The 16,321-nt window shown below is 47.8% G+C and overlaps 26 non-coding genes across 26 annotated transcripts; 8 read left to right on the forward strand and 18 right to left on the reverse strand.

Moving 5' to 3' along the window:
- Positions 1-218: 218 nt before the first annotated feature.
- trnad-guc (transfer RNA aspartic acid (anticodon GUC)) lies at positions 219-290 on the reverse strand. The gene has a single exon. It is a non-coding gene; the product is annotated as a tRNA-Asp (tRNA).
- A 570-nt stretch (positions 291-860) lies between these two features.
- On the reverse strand, positions 861-931 carry trnag-gcc (transfer RNA glycine (anticodon GCC)). The gene has a single exon. It is a non-coding gene; the product is annotated as a tRNA-Gly (tRNA).
- Positions 932-1,330: 399 nt separating this feature from the next.
- LOC141303809 (U5 spliceosomal RNA) lies at positions 1,331-1,446 on the forward strand. Its single transcript, XR_012343777.1, has one exon. It is a non-coding gene; the product is annotated as a U5 spliceosomal RNA (small nuclear RNA).
- A 680-nt stretch (positions 1,447-2,126) lies between these two features.
- trnad-guc (transfer RNA aspartic acid (anticodon GUC)) lies at positions 2,127-2,198 on the reverse strand. The gene has a single exon. It is a non-coding gene; the product is annotated as a tRNA-Asp (tRNA).
- A 571-nt stretch (positions 2,199-2,769) lies between these two features.
- On the reverse strand, positions 2,770-2,840 carry trnag-gcc (transfer RNA glycine (anticodon GCC)). Its single transcript has one exon. It is a non-coding gene; the product is annotated as a tRNA-Gly (tRNA).
- Positions 2,841-3,239: 399 nt separating this feature from the next.
- Positions 3,240-3,355, forward strand: LOC141303882 (U5 spliceosomal RNA). Its single transcript, XR_012343849.1, has one exon. It is a non-coding gene; the product is annotated as a U5 spliceosomal RNA (small nuclear RNA).
- Positions 3,356-4,035: 680 nt separating this feature from the next.
- On the reverse strand, positions 4,036-4,107 carry trnad-guc (transfer RNA aspartic acid (anticodon GUC)). Its single transcript has one exon. It is a non-coding gene; the product is annotated as a tRNA-Asp (tRNA).
- Positions 4,108-4,677: 570 nt separating this feature from the next.
- Positions 4,678-4,748, reverse strand: trnag-gcc (transfer RNA glycine (anticodon GCC)). The gene has a single exon. It is a non-coding gene; the product is annotated as a tRNA-Gly (tRNA).
- A 399-nt stretch (positions 4,749-5,147) lies between these two features.
- Positions 5,148-5,263, forward strand: LOC141303810 (U5 spliceosomal RNA). The gene has a single exon (XR_012343778.1). It is a non-coding gene; the product is annotated as a U5 spliceosomal RNA (small nuclear RNA).
- Positions 5,264-5,943: 680 nt separating this feature from the next.
- trnad-guc (transfer RNA aspartic acid (anticodon GUC)) lies at positions 5,944-6,015 on the reverse strand. The gene has a single exon. It is a non-coding gene; the product is annotated as a tRNA-Asp (tRNA).
- Positions 6,016-6,586: 571 nt separating this feature from the next.
- On the reverse strand, positions 6,587-6,657 carry trnag-gcc (transfer RNA glycine (anticodon GCC)). Its single transcript has one exon. It is a non-coding gene; the product is annotated as a tRNA-Gly (tRNA).
- Positions 6,658-7,056: 399 nt separating this feature from the next.
- On the forward strand, positions 7,057-7,172 carry LOC141303883 (U5 spliceosomal RNA). The gene has a single exon (XR_012343850.1). It is a non-coding gene; the product is annotated as a U5 spliceosomal RNA (small nuclear RNA).
- Positions 7,173-7,852: 680 nt separating this feature from the next.
- On the reverse strand, positions 7,853-7,924 carry trnad-guc (transfer RNA aspartic acid (anticodon GUC)). Its single transcript has one exon. It is a non-coding gene; the product is annotated as a tRNA-Asp (tRNA).
- Positions 7,925-8,494: 570 nt separating this feature from the next.
- trnag-gcc (transfer RNA glycine (anticodon GCC)) lies at positions 8,495-8,565 on the reverse strand. The gene has a single exon. It is a non-coding gene; the product is annotated as a tRNA-Gly (tRNA).
- A 399-nt stretch (positions 8,566-8,964) lies between these two features.
- LOC141303811 (U5 spliceosomal RNA) lies at positions 8,965-9,080 on the forward strand. The gene has a single exon (XR_012343779.1). It is a non-coding gene; the product is annotated as a U5 spliceosomal RNA (small nuclear RNA).
- Positions 9,081-9,760: 680 nt separating this feature from the next.
- trnad-guc (transfer RNA aspartic acid (anticodon GUC)) lies at positions 9,761-9,832 on the reverse strand. The gene has a single exon. It is a non-coding gene; the product is annotated as a tRNA-Asp (tRNA).
- A 570-nt stretch (positions 9,833-10,402) lies between these two features.
- trnag-gcc (transfer RNA glycine (anticodon GCC)) lies at positions 10,403-10,473 on the reverse strand. Its single transcript has one exon. It is a non-coding gene; the product is annotated as a tRNA-Gly (tRNA).
- Positions 10,474-10,872: 399 nt separating this feature from the next.
- Positions 10,873-10,988, forward strand: LOC141303813 (U5 spliceosomal RNA). The gene has a single exon (XR_012343780.1). It is a non-coding gene; the product is annotated as a U5 spliceosomal RNA (small nuclear RNA).
- A 680-nt stretch (positions 10,989-11,668) lies between these two features.
- On the reverse strand, positions 11,669-11,740 carry trnad-guc (transfer RNA aspartic acid (anticodon GUC)). The gene has a single exon. It is a non-coding gene; the product is annotated as a tRNA-Asp (tRNA).
- A 571-nt stretch (positions 11,741-12,311) lies between these two features.
- trnag-gcc (transfer RNA glycine (anticodon GCC)) lies at positions 12,312-12,382 on the reverse strand. The gene has a single exon. It is a non-coding gene; the product is annotated as a tRNA-Gly (tRNA).
- A 399-nt stretch (positions 12,383-12,781) lies between these two features.
- Positions 12,782-12,897, forward strand: LOC141303884 (U5 spliceosomal RNA). The gene has a single exon (XR_012343852.1). It is a non-coding gene; the product is annotated as a U5 spliceosomal RNA (small nuclear RNA).
- Positions 12,898-13,577: 680 nt separating this feature from the next.
- trnad-guc (transfer RNA aspartic acid (anticodon GUC)) lies at positions 13,578-13,649 on the reverse strand. The gene has a single exon. It is a non-coding gene; the product is annotated as a tRNA-Asp (tRNA).
- Positions 13,650-14,219: 570 nt separating this feature from the next.
- trnag-gcc (transfer RNA glycine (anticodon GCC)) lies at positions 14,220-14,290 on the reverse strand. The gene has a single exon. It is a non-coding gene; the product is annotated as a tRNA-Gly (tRNA).
- Positions 14,291-14,655: 365 nt separating this feature from the next.
- Positions 14,656-14,771, forward strand: LOC141303814 (U5 spliceosomal RNA). Its single transcript, XR_012343781.1, has one exon. It is a non-coding gene; the product is annotated as a U5 spliceosomal RNA (small nuclear RNA).
- A 680-nt stretch (positions 14,772-15,451) lies between these two features.
- Positions 15,452-15,523, reverse strand: trnad-guc (transfer RNA aspartic acid (anticodon GUC)). Its single transcript has one exon. It is a non-coding gene; the product is annotated as a tRNA-Asp (tRNA).
- A 571-nt stretch (positions 15,524-16,094) lies between these two features.
- trnag-gcc (transfer RNA glycine (anticodon GCC)) lies at positions 16,095-16,165 on the reverse strand. Its single transcript has one exon. It is a non-coding gene; the product is annotated as a tRNA-Gly (tRNA).
- Positions 16,166-16,321: the final 156 nt, after the last annotated feature.

The following is a 16,321-nucleotide window of genomic DNA, read 5'->3' on the forward strand; positions in this document are numbered from 1 at the left end:
CAAGCATTCTTTTCAGATGGCTAAAAGCTGGAGTCGGGAACTTGCGTTGGTGGTATAGTGGTGAGCATAGCTGCCTTCCAAGCAGTTGACCCGGGTTCGATTCCCGGCCAACGCATTTGTTTTGGCTCTGGCTGACGTTGAAGCAGAACTCCTTCTGTGACCTCTGTCAGCACCAAAATCTTTTGGATGAGTCGTTCAGCAGCAGCAAACAGCTGGGTCTCCCCGTCGGGGAATCGAACCCCGGTCTTCCGCGTGACAGGCGGAGATACTGTCCACTATACTAACGAGGAGCTGCACCCGCTGTGCTTCGCCCCCAGTCGACTTGACTTCACCGACATCAGCATAAGGAGCCACTACTCCATGAAAAAAAACAAATCAACCTGCCTTGATCTTATTGAGTCTCCCAATATCTTGAATGCTACACATTACAGGGGGTCCTCATTTGGACCACTTTACTATTATTACTATTTTTTTTTACTTTTCATAATGGGAACATGAAAAAAAAGATGGGAAATCATGTGGCAGTAACATCGCATTTACGTGGATCATATCGCCCACTGCTAGAATTCTACCACTGAACCACCAATGCTCGGAAAGGAGGGAGAACGTTTGGAATTAACACCGCATTTACGAGTATATTGCCCACTGCTAAACTTCGTCAACCTATAGATAAAGTGAACAAGTTTTATAGGCATTTGACGAATATAGACGGACTAATGAGTTTCTGAAAAGATTCGGCAGGGAACGGGGGTTGGTCGGTATGCAAAGGTTGGAGCTCCTTCAAGTAAATCAGGCTTCATTTTAAAGAACCTTACACACATGCAAGCACACACACAACTTAATTAAAAGCACTCCGTTCCTGCATTGGCCGGGAATCGGACCCGGGTCTCCCGCGTGGCAGGCGAGAATTCTACCACTGAACCACCAATGCTCGGCTGGGAGACTTTCGGCCTTCACATTGCCCTGGATTTAGTAATGGTGCGTAACTGTTACACGTCAAATCCAGGTAAAGGGGGGTTGGGTCAATATGCAAAGTTTGGAGCTCCTTCTAGCAAATCAGGCTTGGCCTTCAAGGCTCATTTTAAAGAATCCCACACACATGCAAACACACACCCATTACTTGAAAGAACTCTGTTCCTGCATTTGCCCGGGAATCAGAGCCAGGCCTCCTGTGTGGCAGGCGAGAATGGATGATGGAAGAGACTTTTTAACTTTTACTCCTCCCATTTGGAGTGAGGGGGAGATGAAAATCTTATCGGCACCCTAGATTACCCTTTGTGAGTATAGTGGTTTACCACAGGGAGCGCACATGCTCAAGCGCATGGGCACACAACTCGAGTTTCTCTTCATAGACGCATAAATCTTTCGCCTTTTACTAAAGATTTCCGTGGAGGGGAACCTTTCCGAGTGACCTGTATTTTTGGGTGCTCTGCTCACAGCAGAGCTGCACTGCAGTTTCAATAGCAGACTAAATCTGACCACACACCAATGTGCATTGGAGCAAAGCGTGCTTTCTCGTGGACCGTGTTTGCAGCCTTTGCGCTTCCTGTGTCGCAACTTCACATTTTTTTTCAGCCAGCATGGAAAGACAGCACTCTCATGACATGATGGGATCCAAACCTTGGGCTTCAGCTACTTTGGCCCTGTCAGTGACTTATGTACTTCCAGCATTCTTTTCTGCTCACAACAGAGCTGTATTGGAGTGTCAAGAGTAAAACTGGCCACCAGCCAATGGGCGGTGGAACGAAGCGCGCCTCACCACGTTCTGTACTTGCGGCCTTTGCGCTTTCTGCGTCGCAGCTCCAGATTTCTTTAGCCCGCATGGAAAGACAGCACTCTCTCGTACATGACGGGATACAAACAAAGATGGCTTCAGCTCCTTTTGCCCTATCAGTGACTTGTGCATTTCAAGCATTCTTTTCAGATGGCTAAAAGCTGGAGTCGGGAACTTGCGTTGGTGGTATAGTGGTGAGCATAGCTGCCTTCCAAGCAGTTGACCCGGGTTCGATTCCCGGCCAACGCATTTGTTTTGGCTCTGGCTGACGTTGAAGCAGAACTCCTTCTGTGACCTCTGTCAGCACCAAAATCTTTTGGATGAGTCGTTCAGCAGCAGCAAAGAGCTGGGTCTCCCCGTCGGGGAATCGAACCCCGGTCTTCCGCGTGACAGGCGGAGATACTGTCCACTATACTAACGAGGAGCTGTACCCGCTGTGCTTCGCCCCCAGCCGACTTGACTTCACCGACATCAGCATAAGGAGCCACTACTCCATGAAAAAAACAAATCAACCTGCCTTGATCTTATTGAGTCTCCCAATATCTTGAATGCTACACATTACAGGGGGTCCTCATTTGGACCACTTTACTATTATTACTATATTTTTTTTACTTTTCATAATGGGAACATGAAAAAAAGGATGGGAAATCATGTGGCAGTAACATCGCATTTACGTGGATCATATCGCCCACTGCTAGAATTCTACCACTGAACCACCAATGCTCGGAAAGGAGGGAGAACGTTTGGAATTAACACCGCATTTACGAGTATATTGCCCACTGCTAAACTTCGTCAACCTATAGATAAAGTGAACAAGTTTTATAGGCATTTGACGAATATAGACGGACTAATGAGTTTCTGAAAAGATTCGGCAGGGAACGGGGGTTGGTCGGGTATGCAAAGGTTGGAGCTCCTTCAAGTAAATCAGGCTTCATTTTAAAGAACCTTACACACATGCAAGCACACACACAACTTAATTAAAAGCACTCCGTTCCTGCATTGGCCGGGAATCGGACCCGGGTCTCCCGCGTGGCAGGCGAGAATTCTACCACTGAACCACCAATGCTCGGCTGGGAGACTTTCGGCCTTCACATTGCCCTGGATTTAGTAATGGTGCGTAACTGTTACACGTCAAATCCAGGTAAAGGGGGGTTGGGTCAATATGCAAAGTTTGGAGCTCCTTCTAGCAAATCAGGCTTGGCCTTCAAGGCTCATTTTAAAGAATCCCACACACATGCAAACACACACCCCTTACTTGAAAGAACTCTGTTCCTGCATTTGCCCGGGAATCAGAGCCAGGCCTCCTGTGTGGCAGGCGAGAATGGATGATGGAAGAGACTTTTTAACTTTTACTCCTCCCATTTGGAGTGAGGGGGAGATGAAAATCTTATCGGCACCCTAGATTACCCTTTGTGAGTATAGTGGTTTACCACATGGAGCGCACATGCTCAAGAGCATGGGCACACAACTCGAGTTTCTCTTCAAAGACGCAGAAATCTTTCGCCTTTTACTAAAGATTTCCGTGGAGGGGAACCTTTCCGAGTGACCTGTATTTTTGGGTGCTCTGCTCACAGCAGAGCTGCACTGCAGTTTCAATAGCAGACTAAATCTGACCACACACCAATGTGCATTGGAGCAAAGCGTGCTTTCTCGTGGACCGTGTTTGCAGCCTTTGCGCTTCCTGTGTCGCAACTTCACATTTTTTTTCAGCCAGCATGGAAAGACAGCACTCTCATGACATGATGGCATCCAAACCTTGGGCTTCAGCTACTTTGGCCCTGTCAGTGACTTATGTACTTCCAGCATTCTTTTCTGCTCACAACAGAGCTGTATTGGAGTGTCAAGAGTAAAACTGGCCACCAGCCAATGGGCGGTGGAACGAAGCGCGCCTCACCACGTTCTGTACTTGCGGCCTTTGCGCTTTCTGCGTCGCAGCTCCAGATTTCTTTAGCCCGCATGGAAAGACAGCACTCTCTCGTACATGACGGGATACAAACAAAGATGGCTTCAGCTCCTTTTGCCCTATCAGTGACTTGTGCATTTCAAGCATTCTTTTCAGATGGCTAAAAGCTGGAGTCGGGAACTTGCGTTGGTGGTATAGTGGTGAGCATAGCTGCCTTCCAAGCAGTTGACCCGGGTTCGATTCCCGGCCAACGCATTTGTTTTGGCTCTGGCTGACGTTGAAGCAGAACTCCTTCTGTGACCTCTGTCAGCACCAAAATCTTTTGGATGAGTCGTTCAGCAGCAGCAAACAGCTGGGTCTCCCCGTCGGGGAATCGAACCCCGGTCTTCCGCGTGACAGGCGGAGATACTGTCCACTATACTAACGAGGAGCTGCACCCGCTGTGCTTCGCCCCCAGTCGACTTGACTTCACCGACATCAGCATAAGGAGCCACTACTCCATGAAAAAAAACAAATCAACCTGCCTTGATCTTATTGAGTCTCCCAATATCTTGAATGCTACACATTACAGGGGGTCCTCATTTGGACCACTTTACTATTATTACTATTTTTTTTTACTTTTCATAATGGGAACATGAAAAAAAAGATGGGAAATCATGTGGCAGTAACATCGCATTTACGTGGATCATATCGCCCACTGCTAGAATTCTACCACTGAACCACCAATGCTCGGAAAGGAGGGAGAACGTTTGGAATTAACACCGCATTTACGAGTATATTGCCCACTGCTAAACTTCGTCAACCTATAGATAAAGTGAACAAGTTTTATAGGCATTTGACGAATATAGACGGACTAATGAGTTTCTGAAAAGATTCGGCAGGGAACGGGGGTTGGTCGGTATGCAAAGGTTGGAGCTCCTTCAAGTAAATCAGGCTTCATTTTAAAGAACCTTACACACATGCAAGCACACACACAACTTAATTAAAAGCACTCCGTTCCTGCATTGGCCGGGAATCGGACCCGGGTCTCCCGCGTGGCAGGCGAGAATTCTACCACTGAACCACCAATGCTCGGCTGGGAGACTTTCGGCCTTCACATTGCCCTGGATTTAGTAATGGTGCGTAACTGTTACACGTCAAATCCAGGTAAAGGGGGGTTGGGTCAATATGCAAAGTTTGGAGCTCCTTCTAGCAAATCAGGCTTGGCCTTCAAGGCTCATTTTAAAGAATCCCACACACATGCAAACACACACCCATTACTTGAAAGAACTCTGTTCCTGCATTTGCCCGGGAATCAGAGCCAGGCCTCCTGTGTGGCAGGCGAGAATGGATGATGGAAGAGACTTTTTAACTTTTACTCCTCCCATTTGGAGTGAGGGGGAGATGAAAATCTTATCGGCACCCTAGATTACCCTTTGTGAGTATAGTGGTTTACCACAGGGAGCGCACATGCTCAAGCGCATGGGCACACAACTCGAGTTTCTCTTCATAGACGCATAAATCTTTCGCCTTTTACTAAAGATTTCCGTGGAGGGGAACCTTTCCGAGTGACCTGTATTTTTGGGTGCTCTGCTCACAGCAGAGCTGCACTGCAGTTTCAATAGCAGACTAAATCTGACCACACACCAATGTGCATTGGAGCAAAGCGTGCTTTCTCGTGGACCGTGTTTGCAGCCTTTGCGCTTCCTGTGTCGCAACTTCACATTTTTTTTCAGCCAGCATGGAAAGACAGCACTCTCATGACATGATGGGATCCAAACCTTGGGCTTCAGCTACTTTGGCCCTGTCAGTGACTTATGTACTTCCAGCATTCTTTTCTGCTCACAACAGAGCTGTATTGGAGTGTCAAGAGTAAAACTGGCCACCAGCCAATGGGCGGTGGAACGAAGCGCGCCTCACCACGTTCTGTACTTGCGGCCTTTGCGCTTTCTGCGTCGCAGCTCCAGATTTCTTTAGCCCGCATGGAAAGACAGCACTCTCTCGTACATGACGGGATACAAACAAAGATGGCTTCAGCTCCTTTTGCCCTATCAGTGACTTGTGCATTTCAAGCATTCTTTTCAGATGGCTAAAAGCTGGAGTCGGGAACTTGCGTTGGTGGTATAGTGGTGAGCATAGCTGCCTTCCAAGCAGTTGACCCGGGTTCGATTCCCGGCCAAAGCATTTGTTTTGGCTCTGGCTGACGTTGAAGCAGAACTCCTTCTGTGACCTCTGTCAGCACCAAAATCTTTTGGATGAGTCGTTCAGCAGCAGCAAAGAGCTGGGTCTCCCCGTCGGGGAATCGAACCCCGGTCTTCCGCGTGACAGGCGGAGATACTGTCCACTATACTAACGAGGAGCTGTACCCGCTGTGCTTCGCCCCCAGCCGACTTGACTTCACCGACATCAGCATAAGGAGCCACTACTCCATGAAAAAAACAAATCAACCTGCCTTGATCTTATTGAGTCTCCCAATATCTTGAATGCTACACATTACAGGGGGTCCTCATTTGGACCACTTTACTATTATTACTATATTTTTTTTACTTTTCATAATGGGAACATGAAAAAAAGGATGGGAAATCATGTGGCAGTAACATCGCATTTACGTGGATCATATCGCCCACTGCTAGAATTCTACCACTGAACCACCAATGCTCGGAAAGGAGGGAGAACGTTTGGAATTAACACCGCATTTACGAGTATATTGCCCACTGCTAAACTTCGTCAACCTATAGATAAAGTGAACAAGTTTTATAGGCATTTGACGAATATAGACGGACTAATGAGTTTCTGAAAAGATTCGGCAGGGAACGGGGGTTGGTCGGGTATGCAAAGGTTGGAGCTCCTTCAAGTAAATCAGGCTTCATTTTAAAGAACCTTACACACATGCAAGCACACACACAACTTAATTAAAAGCACTCCGTTCCTGCATTGGCCGGGAATCGGACCCGGGTCTCCCGCGTGGCAGGCGAGAATTCTACCACTGAACCACCAATGCTCGGCTGGGAGACTTTCGGCCTTCACATTGCCCTGGATTTAGTAATGGTGCGTAACTGTTACACGTCAAATCCAGGTAAAGGGGGGTTGGGTCAATATGCAAAGTTTGGAGCTCCTTCTAGCAAATCAGGCTTGGCCTTCAAGGCTCATTTTAAAGAATCCCACACACATGCAAACACACACCCCTTACTTGAAAGAACTCTGTTCCTGCATTTGCCCGGGAATCAGAGCCAGGCCTCCTGTGTGGCAGGCGAGAATGGATGATGGAAGAGACTTTTTAACTTTTACTCCTCCCATTTGGAGTGAGGGGGAGATGAAAATCTTATCGGCACCCTAGATTACCCTTTGTGAGTATAGTGGTTTACCACATGGAGCGCACATGCTCAAGAGCATGGGCACACAACTCGAGTTTCTCTTCAAAGACGCAGAAATCTTTCGCCTTTTACTAAAGATTTCCGTGGAGGGGAACCTTTCCGAGTGACCTGTATTTTTGGGTGCTCTGCTCACAGCAGAGCTGCACTGCAGTTTCAATAGCAGACTAAATCTGACCACACACCAATGTGCATTGGAGCAAAGCGTGCTTTCTCGTGGACCGTGTTTGCAGCCTTTGCGCTTCCTGTGTCGCAACTTCACATTTTTTTTCAGCCAGCATGGAAAGACAGCACTCTCATGACATGATGGCATCCAAACCTTGGGCTTCAGCTACTTTGGCCCTGTCAGTGACTTATGTACTTCCAGCATTCTTTTCTGCTCACAACAGAGCTGTATTGGAGTGTCAAGAGTAAAACTGGCCACCAGCCAATGGGCGGTGGAACGAAGCGCGCCTCACCACGTTCTGTACTTGCGGCCTTTGCGCTTTCTGCGTCGCAGCTCCAGATTTCTTTAGCCCGCATGGAAAGACAGCACTCTCTCGTACATGACGGGATACAAACAAAGATGGCTTCAGCTCCTTTTGCCCTATCAGTGACTTGTGCATTTCAAGCATTCTTTTCAGATGGCTAAAAGCTGGAGTCGGGAACTTGCGTTGGTGGTATAGTGGTGAGCATAGCTGCCTTCCAAGCAGTTGACCCGGGTTCGATTCCCGGCCAACGCATTTGTTTTGGCTCTGGCTGACGTTGAAGCAGAACTCCTTCTGTGACCTCTGTCAGCACCAAAATCTTTTGGATGAGTCGTTCAGCAGCAGCAAACAGCTGGGTCTCCCCGTCGGGGAATCGAACCCCGGTCTTCCGCGTGACAGGCGGAGATACTGTCCACTATACTAACGAGGAGCTGCACCCGCTGTGCTTCGCCCCCAGTCGACTTGACTTCACCGACATCAGCATAAGGAGCCACTACTCCATGAAAAAAAACAAATCAACCTGCCTTGATCTTATTGAGTCTCCCAATATCTTGAATGCTACACATTACAGGGGGTCCTCATTTGGACCACTTTACTATTATTACTATTTTTTTTTACTTTTCATAATGGGAACATGAAAAAAAAGATGGGAAATCATGTGGCAGTAACATCGCATTTACGTGGATCATATCGCCCACTGCTAGAATTCTACCACTGAACCACCAATGCTCGGAAAGGAGGGAGAACGTTTGGAATTAACACCGCATTTACGAGTATATTGCCCACTGCTAAACTTCGTCAACCTATAGATAAAGTGAACAAGTTTTATAGGCATTTGACGAATATAGACGGACTAATGAGTTTCTGAAAAGATTCGGCAGGGAACGGGGGTTGGTCGGTATGCAAAGGTTGGAGCTCCTTCAAGTAAATCAGGCTTCATTTTAAAGAACCTTACACACATGCAAGCACACACACAACTTAATTAAAAGCACTCCGTTCCTGCATTGGCCGGGAATCGGACCCGGGTCTCCCGCGTGGCAGGCGAGAATTCTACCACTGAACCACCAATGCTCGGCTGGGAGACTTTCGGCCTTCACATTGCCCTGGATTTAGTAATGGTGCGTAACTGTTACACGTCAAATCCAGGTAAAGGGGGGTTGGGTCAATATGCAAAGTTTGGAGCTCCTTCTAGCAAATCAGGCTTGGCCTTCAAGGCTCATTTTAAAGAATCCCACACACATGCAAACACACACCCATTACTTGAAAGAACTCTGTTCCTGCATTTGCCCGGGAATCAGAGCCAGGCCTCCTGTGTGGCAGGCGAGAATGGATGATGGAAGAGACTTTTTAACTTTTACTCCTCCCATTTGGAGTGAGGGGGAGATGAAAATCTTATCGGCACCCTAGATTACCCTTTGTGAGTATAGTGGTTTACCACAGGGAGCGCACATGCTCAAGCGCATGGGCACACAACTCGAGTTTCTCTTCATAGACGCATAAATCTTTCGCCTTTTACTAAAGATTTCCGTGGAGGGGAACCTTTCCGAGTGACCTGTATTTTTGGGTGCTCTGCTCACAGCAGAGCTGCACTGCAGTTTCAATAGCAGACTAAATCTGACCACACACCAATGTGCATTGGAGCAAAGCGTGCTTTCTCGTGGACCGTGTTTGCAGCCTTTGCGCTTCCTGTGTCGCAACTTCACATTTTTTTTCAGCCAGCATGGAAAGACAGCACTCTCATGACATGATGGGATCCAAACCTTGGGCTTCAGCTACTTTGGCCCTGTCAGTGACTTATGTACTTCCAGCATTCTTTTCTGCTCACAACAGAGCTGTATTGGAGTGTCAAGAGTAAAACTGGCCACCAGCCAATGGGCGGTGGAACGAAGCGCGCCTCACCACGTTCTGTACTTGCGGCCTTTGCGCTTTCTGCGTCGCAGCTCCAGATTTCTTTAGCCCGCATGGAAAGACAGCACTCTCTCGTACATGACGGGATACAAACAAAGATGGCTTCAGCTCCTTTTGCCCTATCAGTGACTTGTGCATTTCAAGCATTCTTTTCAGATGGCTAAAAGCTGGAGTCGGGAACTTGCGTTGGTGGTATAGTGGTGAGCATAGCTGCCTTCCAAGAAGTTGACCCGGGTTCGATTCCCGGCTAACGCATTTGTTTTGGCTCTGGCTGACGTTGAAGCAGAACTCCTTCTGTGACCTCTGTCAGCACCAAAATCTTTTGGATGAGTCGTTCAGCAGCAGCAAAGAGCTGGGTCTCCCCGTCGGGGAATCGAACCCCGGTCTTCCGCGTGACAGGCGGAGATACTGTCCACTATACTAACGAGGAGCTGTACCCGCTGTGCTTCGCCCCCAGCCGACTTGACTTCACCGACATCAGCATAAGGAGCCACTACTCCATGAAAAAAACAAATCAACCTGCCTTGATCTTATTGAGTCTCCCAATATCTTGAATGCTACACATTACAGGGGGTCCTCATTTGGACCACTTTACTATTATTACTATATTTTTTTTACTTTTCATAATGGGAACATGAAAAAAAGGATGGGAAATCATGTGGCAGTAACATCGCATTTACGTGGATCATATCGCCCACTGCTAGAATTCTACCACTGAACCACCAATGCTCGGAAAGGAGGGAGAACGTTTGGAATTAACACCGCATTTACGAGTATATTGCCCACTGCTAAACTTCGTCAACCTATAGATAAAGTGAACAAGTTTTATAGGCATTTGACGAATATAGACGGACTAATGAGTTTCTGAAAAGATTCGGCATTGAACGGGGGTTGGTCGGTATGCAAAGGTTGGAGCTCCTTCAAGTAAATCAGGCTTCATTTTAAAGAACCTTACACACATGCAAGCACACACACAACTTAATTAAAAGCACTCCGTTCCTGCATTGGCCGGGAATCGGACCCGGGTCTCCCGCGTGGCAGGCGAGAATTCTACCACTGAACCACCAATGCTCGGCTGGGAGACTTTCGGCCTTCACATTGCCCTGGATTTAGTAATGGTGCGTAACTGTTACACGTCAAATCCAGGTAAAGGGGGGTTGGGTCAATATGCAAAGTTTGGAGCTCCTTCTAGCAAATCAGGCTTGGCCTTCAAGGCTCATTTTAAAGAATCCCACACACATGCAAACACACACCCATTACTTGAAAGAACTCTGTTCCTGCATTTGCCCGGGAATCAGAGCCAGGCCTCCTGTGTGGCAGGCGAGAATGGATGATGGAAGAGACTTTTTAACTTTTACTCCTCCCATTTGGAGTGAGGGGGAGATGAAAATCTTATCGGCACCCTAGATTACCCTTTGTGAGTATAGTGGTTTACCACAGGGAGCGCACATGCTCAAGCGCATGGGCACACAACTCGAGTTTCTCTTCATAGACGCATAAATCTTTCGCCTTTTACTAAAGATTTCCGTGGAGGGGAACCTTTCCGAGTGACCTGTATTTTTGGGTGCTCTGCTCACAGCAGAGCTGCACTGCAGTTTCAATAGCAGACTAAATCTGACCACACACCAATGTGCATTGGAGCAAAGCGTGCTTTCTCGTGGACCGTGTTTGCAGCCTTTGCGCTTCCTGTGTCGCAACTTCACATTTTTTTTCAGCCAGCATGGAAAGACAGCACTCTCATGACATGATGGGATCCAAACCTTGGGCTTCAGCTACTTTGGCCCTGTCAGTGACTTATGTACTTCCAGCATTCTTTTCTGCTCACAACAGAGCTGTATTGGAGTGTCAAGAGTAAAACTGGCCACCAGCCAATGGGCGGTGGAACGAAGCGCGCCTCACCACGTTCTGTACTTGCGGCCTTTGCGCTTTCTGCGTCGCAGCTCCAGATTTCTTTAGCCCGCATGGAAAGACAGCACTCTCTCGTACATGACGGGATACAAACAAAGATGGCTTCAGCTCCTTTTGCCCTATCAGTGACTTGTGCATTTCAAGCATTCTTTTCAGATGGCTAAAAGCTGGAGTCGGGAACTTGCGTTGGTGGTATAGTGGTGAGCATAGCTGCCTTCCAAGCAGTTGACCCGGGTTCGATTCCCGGCCAACGCATTTGTTTTGGCTCTGGCTGACGTTGAAGCAGAACTCCTTCTGTGACCTCTGTCAGCACCAAAATCTTTTGGATGAGTCGTTCAGCAGCAGCAAAGAGCTGGGTCTCCCCGTCGGGGAATCGAACCCCGGTCTTCCGCGTGACAGGCGGAGATACTGTCCACTATACTAACGAGGAGCTGTACCCGCTGTGCTTCGCCCCCAGCCGACTTGACTTCACCGACATCAGCATAAGGAGCCACTACTCCATGAAAAAAACAAATCAACCTGCCTTGATCTTATTGAGTCTCCCAATATCTTGAATGCTACACATTACAGGGGGTCCTCATTTGGACCACTTTACTATTATTACTATATTTTTTTTACTTTTCATAATGGGAACATGAAAAAAAGGATGGGAAATCATGTGGCAGTAACATCGCATTTACGTGGATCATATCGCCCACTGCTAGAATTCTACCACTGAACCACCAATGCTCGGAAAGGAGGGAGAACGTTTGGAATTAACACCGCATTTACGAGTATATTGCCCACTGCTAAACTTCGTCAACCTATAGATAAAGTGAACAAGTTTTATAGGCATTTGACGAATATAGACGGACTAATGAGTTTCTGAAAAGATTCGGCAGGGAACGGGGGTTGGTCGGGTATGCAAAGGTTGGAGCTCCTTCAAGTAAATCAGGCTTCATTTTAAAGAACCTTACACACATGCAAGCACACACACAACTTAATTAAAAGCACTCCGTTCCTGCATTGGCCGGGAATCGGACCCGGGTCTCCCGCGTGGCAGGCGAGAATTCTACCACTGAACCACCAATGCTCGGCTGGGAGACTTTCGGCCTTCACATTGCCCTGGATTTAGTAATGGTGCGTAACTGTTACACGTCAAATCCAGGTAAAGGGGGGTTGGGTCAATATGCAAAGTTTGGAGCTCCTTCTAGCAAATCAGGCTTGGCCTTCAAGGCTCATTTTAAAGAATCCCACACACATGCAAACACACACCCCTTACTGGAAAGAACTCTGTTCCTGCATTTGCCCGGGAATCAGAGCCAGGCCTCCTGTGTGGCAGGCGAGAATGGATGATGGAAGAGACTTTTTAACTTTTACTCCTCCCATTTGGAGTGAGGGGGAGATGAAAATCTTATCGGCACCCTAGATTACCCTTTGTGAGTATAGTGGTTTACCACATGGAGCGCACATGCTCAAGAGCATGGGCACACAACTCGAGTTTCTCTTCAAAGACGCAGAAATCTTTCGCCTTTTACTAAAGATTTCCGTGGAGGGGAACCTTTCCGAGTGACCTGTATTTTTGGGTGCTCTGCTCACAGCAGAGCTGCACTGCAGTTTCAATAGCAGACTAAATCTGACCACACACCAATGTGCATTGGAGCAAAGCGTGCTTTCTCGTGGACCGTGTTTGCAGCCTTTGCGCTTCCTGTGTCGCAACTTCACATTTTTTTTCAGCCAGCATGGAAAGACAGCACTCTCATGACATGATGGCATCCAAACCTTGGGCTTCAGCTACTTTGGCCCTGTCAGTGACTTATGTACTTCCAGCATTCTTTTCTGCTCACAACAGAGCTGTATTGGAGTGTCAAGAGTAAAACTGGCCACCAGCCAATGGGCGGTGGAACGAAGCGCGCCTCACCACGTTCTGTACTTGCGGCCTTTGCGCTTTCTGCGTCGCAGCTCCAGATTTCTTTAGCCCGCATGGAAAGACAGCACTCTCTCGTACATGACGGGATACAAACAAAGATGGCTTCAGCTCCTTTTGCCCTATCAGTGACTTGTGCATTTCAAGCATTCTTTTCAGATGGCTAAAAGCTGGAGTCGGGAACTTGCGTTGGTGGTATAGTGGTGAGCATAGCTGCCTTCCAAGCAGTTGACCCGGGTTCGATTCCCGGCCAACGCATTTGTTTTGGCTCTGGCTGACGTTGAAGCAGAACTCCTTCTGTGACCTCTGTCAGCACCAAAATCTTTTGGATGAGTCGTTCAGCAGCAGCAAACAGCTGGGTCTCCCCGTCGGGGAATCGAACCCCGGTCTTCCGCGTGACAGGCGGAGATACTGTCCACTATACTAACGAGGAGCTGCACCCGCTGTGCTTCGCCCCCAGTCGACTTGACTTCACCGACATCAGCATAAGGAGCCACTACTCCATGAAAAAAAACAAATCAACCTGCCTTGATCTTATTGAGTCTCCCAATATCTTGAATGCTACACATTACAGGGGGTCCTCATTTGGACCACTTTACTATTATTACTATTTTTTTTTACTTTTCATAATGGGAACATGAAAAAAAAGATGGGAAATCATGTGGCAGTAACATCGCATTTACGTGGATCATATCGCCCACTGCTAGAATTCTACCACTGAACCACCAATGCTCGGAAAGGAGGGAGAACGTTTGGAATTAACACCGCATTTACGAGTATATTGCCCACTGCTAAACTTCGTCAACCTATAGATAAAGTGAACAAGTTTTATAGGCATTTGACGAATATAGACGGACTAATGAGTTTCTGAAAAGATTCGGCAGGGAACGGGGGTTGGTCGGTATGCAAAGGTTGGAGCTCCTTCAAGTAAATCAGGCTTCATTTTAAAGAACCTTACACACATGCAAGCACACACACAACTTAATTAAAAGCACTCCGTTCCTGCATTGGCCGGGAATCGGACCCGGGTCTCCCGCGTGGCAGGCGAGAATTCTACCACTGAACCACCAATGCTCGGCTGGGAGACTTTCGGCCTTCACATTGCCCTGGATTTAGTAATGGTGCGTAACTGTTACACGTCAAATCCAGGTAAAGGGGGGTTGGGTCAATATGCAAAGTTTGGAGCTCCTTCTAGCAAATCAGGCTTGGCCTTCAAGGCTCATTTTAAAGAATCCCACACACATGCAAACACACACCCGGGAATCAGAGCCAGGCCTCCTGTGTGGCAGGCGAGAATGGATGATGGAAGAGACTTTTTAACTTTTACTCCTCCCATTTGGAGTGAGGGGGAGATGAAAATCTTATCGGCACCCTAGATTACCCTTTGTGAGTATAGTGGTTTACCACAGGGAGCGCACATGCTCAAGCGCATGGGCACACAACTCGAGTTTCTCTTCATAGACGCATAAATCTTTCGCCTTTTACTAAAGATTTCCGTGGAGGGGAACCTTTCCGAGTGACCTGTATTTTTGGGTGCTCTGCTCACAGCAGAGCTGCACTGCAGTTTCAATAGCAGACTAAATCTGACCACACACCAATGTGCATTGGAGCAAAGCGTGCTTTCTCGTGGACCGTGTTTGCAGCCTTTGCGCTTCCTGTGTCGCAACTTCACATTTTTTTTCAGCCAGCATGGAAAGACAGCACTCTCATGACATGATGGGATCCAAACCTTGGGCTTCAGCTACTTTGGCCCTGTCAGTGACTTATGTACTTCCAGCATTCTTTTCTGCTCACAACAGAGCTGTATTGGAGTGTCAAGAGTAAAACTGGCCACCAGCCAATGGGCGGTGGAACGAAGCGCGCCTCACCGCGTTCTGTACTTGCGGCCTTTGCGCTTTCTGCGTCGCAGCTCCAGATTTCTTTAGCCCGCATGGAAAGACAGCACTCTCTCGTACATGACGGGATACAAACAAAGATGGCTTCAGCTCCTTTTGCCCTATCAGTGACTTGTGCATTTCAAGCATTCTTTTCAGATGGCTAAAAGCTGGAGTCGGGAACTTGCGTTGGTGGTATAGTGGTGAGCATAGCTGCCTTCCAAGCAGTTGACCCGGGTTCGATTCCCGGCCAAAGCATTTGTTTTGGCTCTGGCTGACGTTGAAGCAGAACTCCTTCTGTGACCTCTGTCAGCACCAAAATCTTTTGGATGAGTCGTTCAGCAGCAGCAAAGAGCTGGGTCTCCCCGTCGGGGAATCGAACCCCGGTCTTCCGCGTGACAGGCGGAGATACTGTCCACTATACTAACGAGGAGCTGTACCCGCTGTGCTTCGCCCCCAGCCGACTTGACTTCACCGACATCAGCATAAGGAGCCACTACTCCATGAAAAAAACAAATCAACCTGCCTTGATCTTATTGAGTCTCCCAATATCTTGAATGCTACACATTACAGGGGGTCCTCATTTGGACCACTTTACTATTATTACTATATTTTTTTTACTTTTCATAATGGGAACATGAAAAAAAGGATGGGAAATCATGTGGCAGTAACATCGCATTTACGTGGATCATATCGCCCACTGCTAGAATTCTACCACTGAACCACCAATGCTCGGAAAGGAGGGAGAACGTTTGGAATTAACACCGCATTTACGAGTATATTGCCCACTGCTAAACTTCGTCAACCTATAGATAAAGTGAACAAGTTTTATAGGCATTTGACGAATATAGACGGACTAATGAGTTTCTGAAAAGATTCGGCAGGGAACGGGGGTTGGTCGGGTATGCAAAGGTTGGAGCTCCTTCAAGTAAATCAGGCTTCATTTTAAAGAACCTTACACACATGCAAGCACACACACAACTTAATTAAAAGCACTCCGTTCCTGCATTGGCCGGGAATCGGACCCGGGTCTCCCGCGTGGCAGGCGAGAATTCTACCACTGAACCACCAATGCTCGGCTGGGAGACTTTCGGCCTTCACATTGCCCTGGATTTAGTAATGGTGCGTAACTGTTACACGTCAAATCCAGGTAAAGGGGGGTTGGGTCAATATGCAAAGTTTGGAGCTCCTTCTAGCAAATCAGGCTTGGCCTTCAAGGCTCATTTTAAAG

This window comes from Garra rufa, unplaced genomic scaffold, assembly GCF_049309525.1.
Source record: "Garra rufa unplaced genomic scaffold, GarRuf1.0 hap1_unplaced_001, whole genome shotgun sequence".
Lineage (NCBI taxonomy): Eukaryota > Metazoa > Chordata > Actinopteri > Cypriniformes > Cyprinidae > Garra > Garra rufa.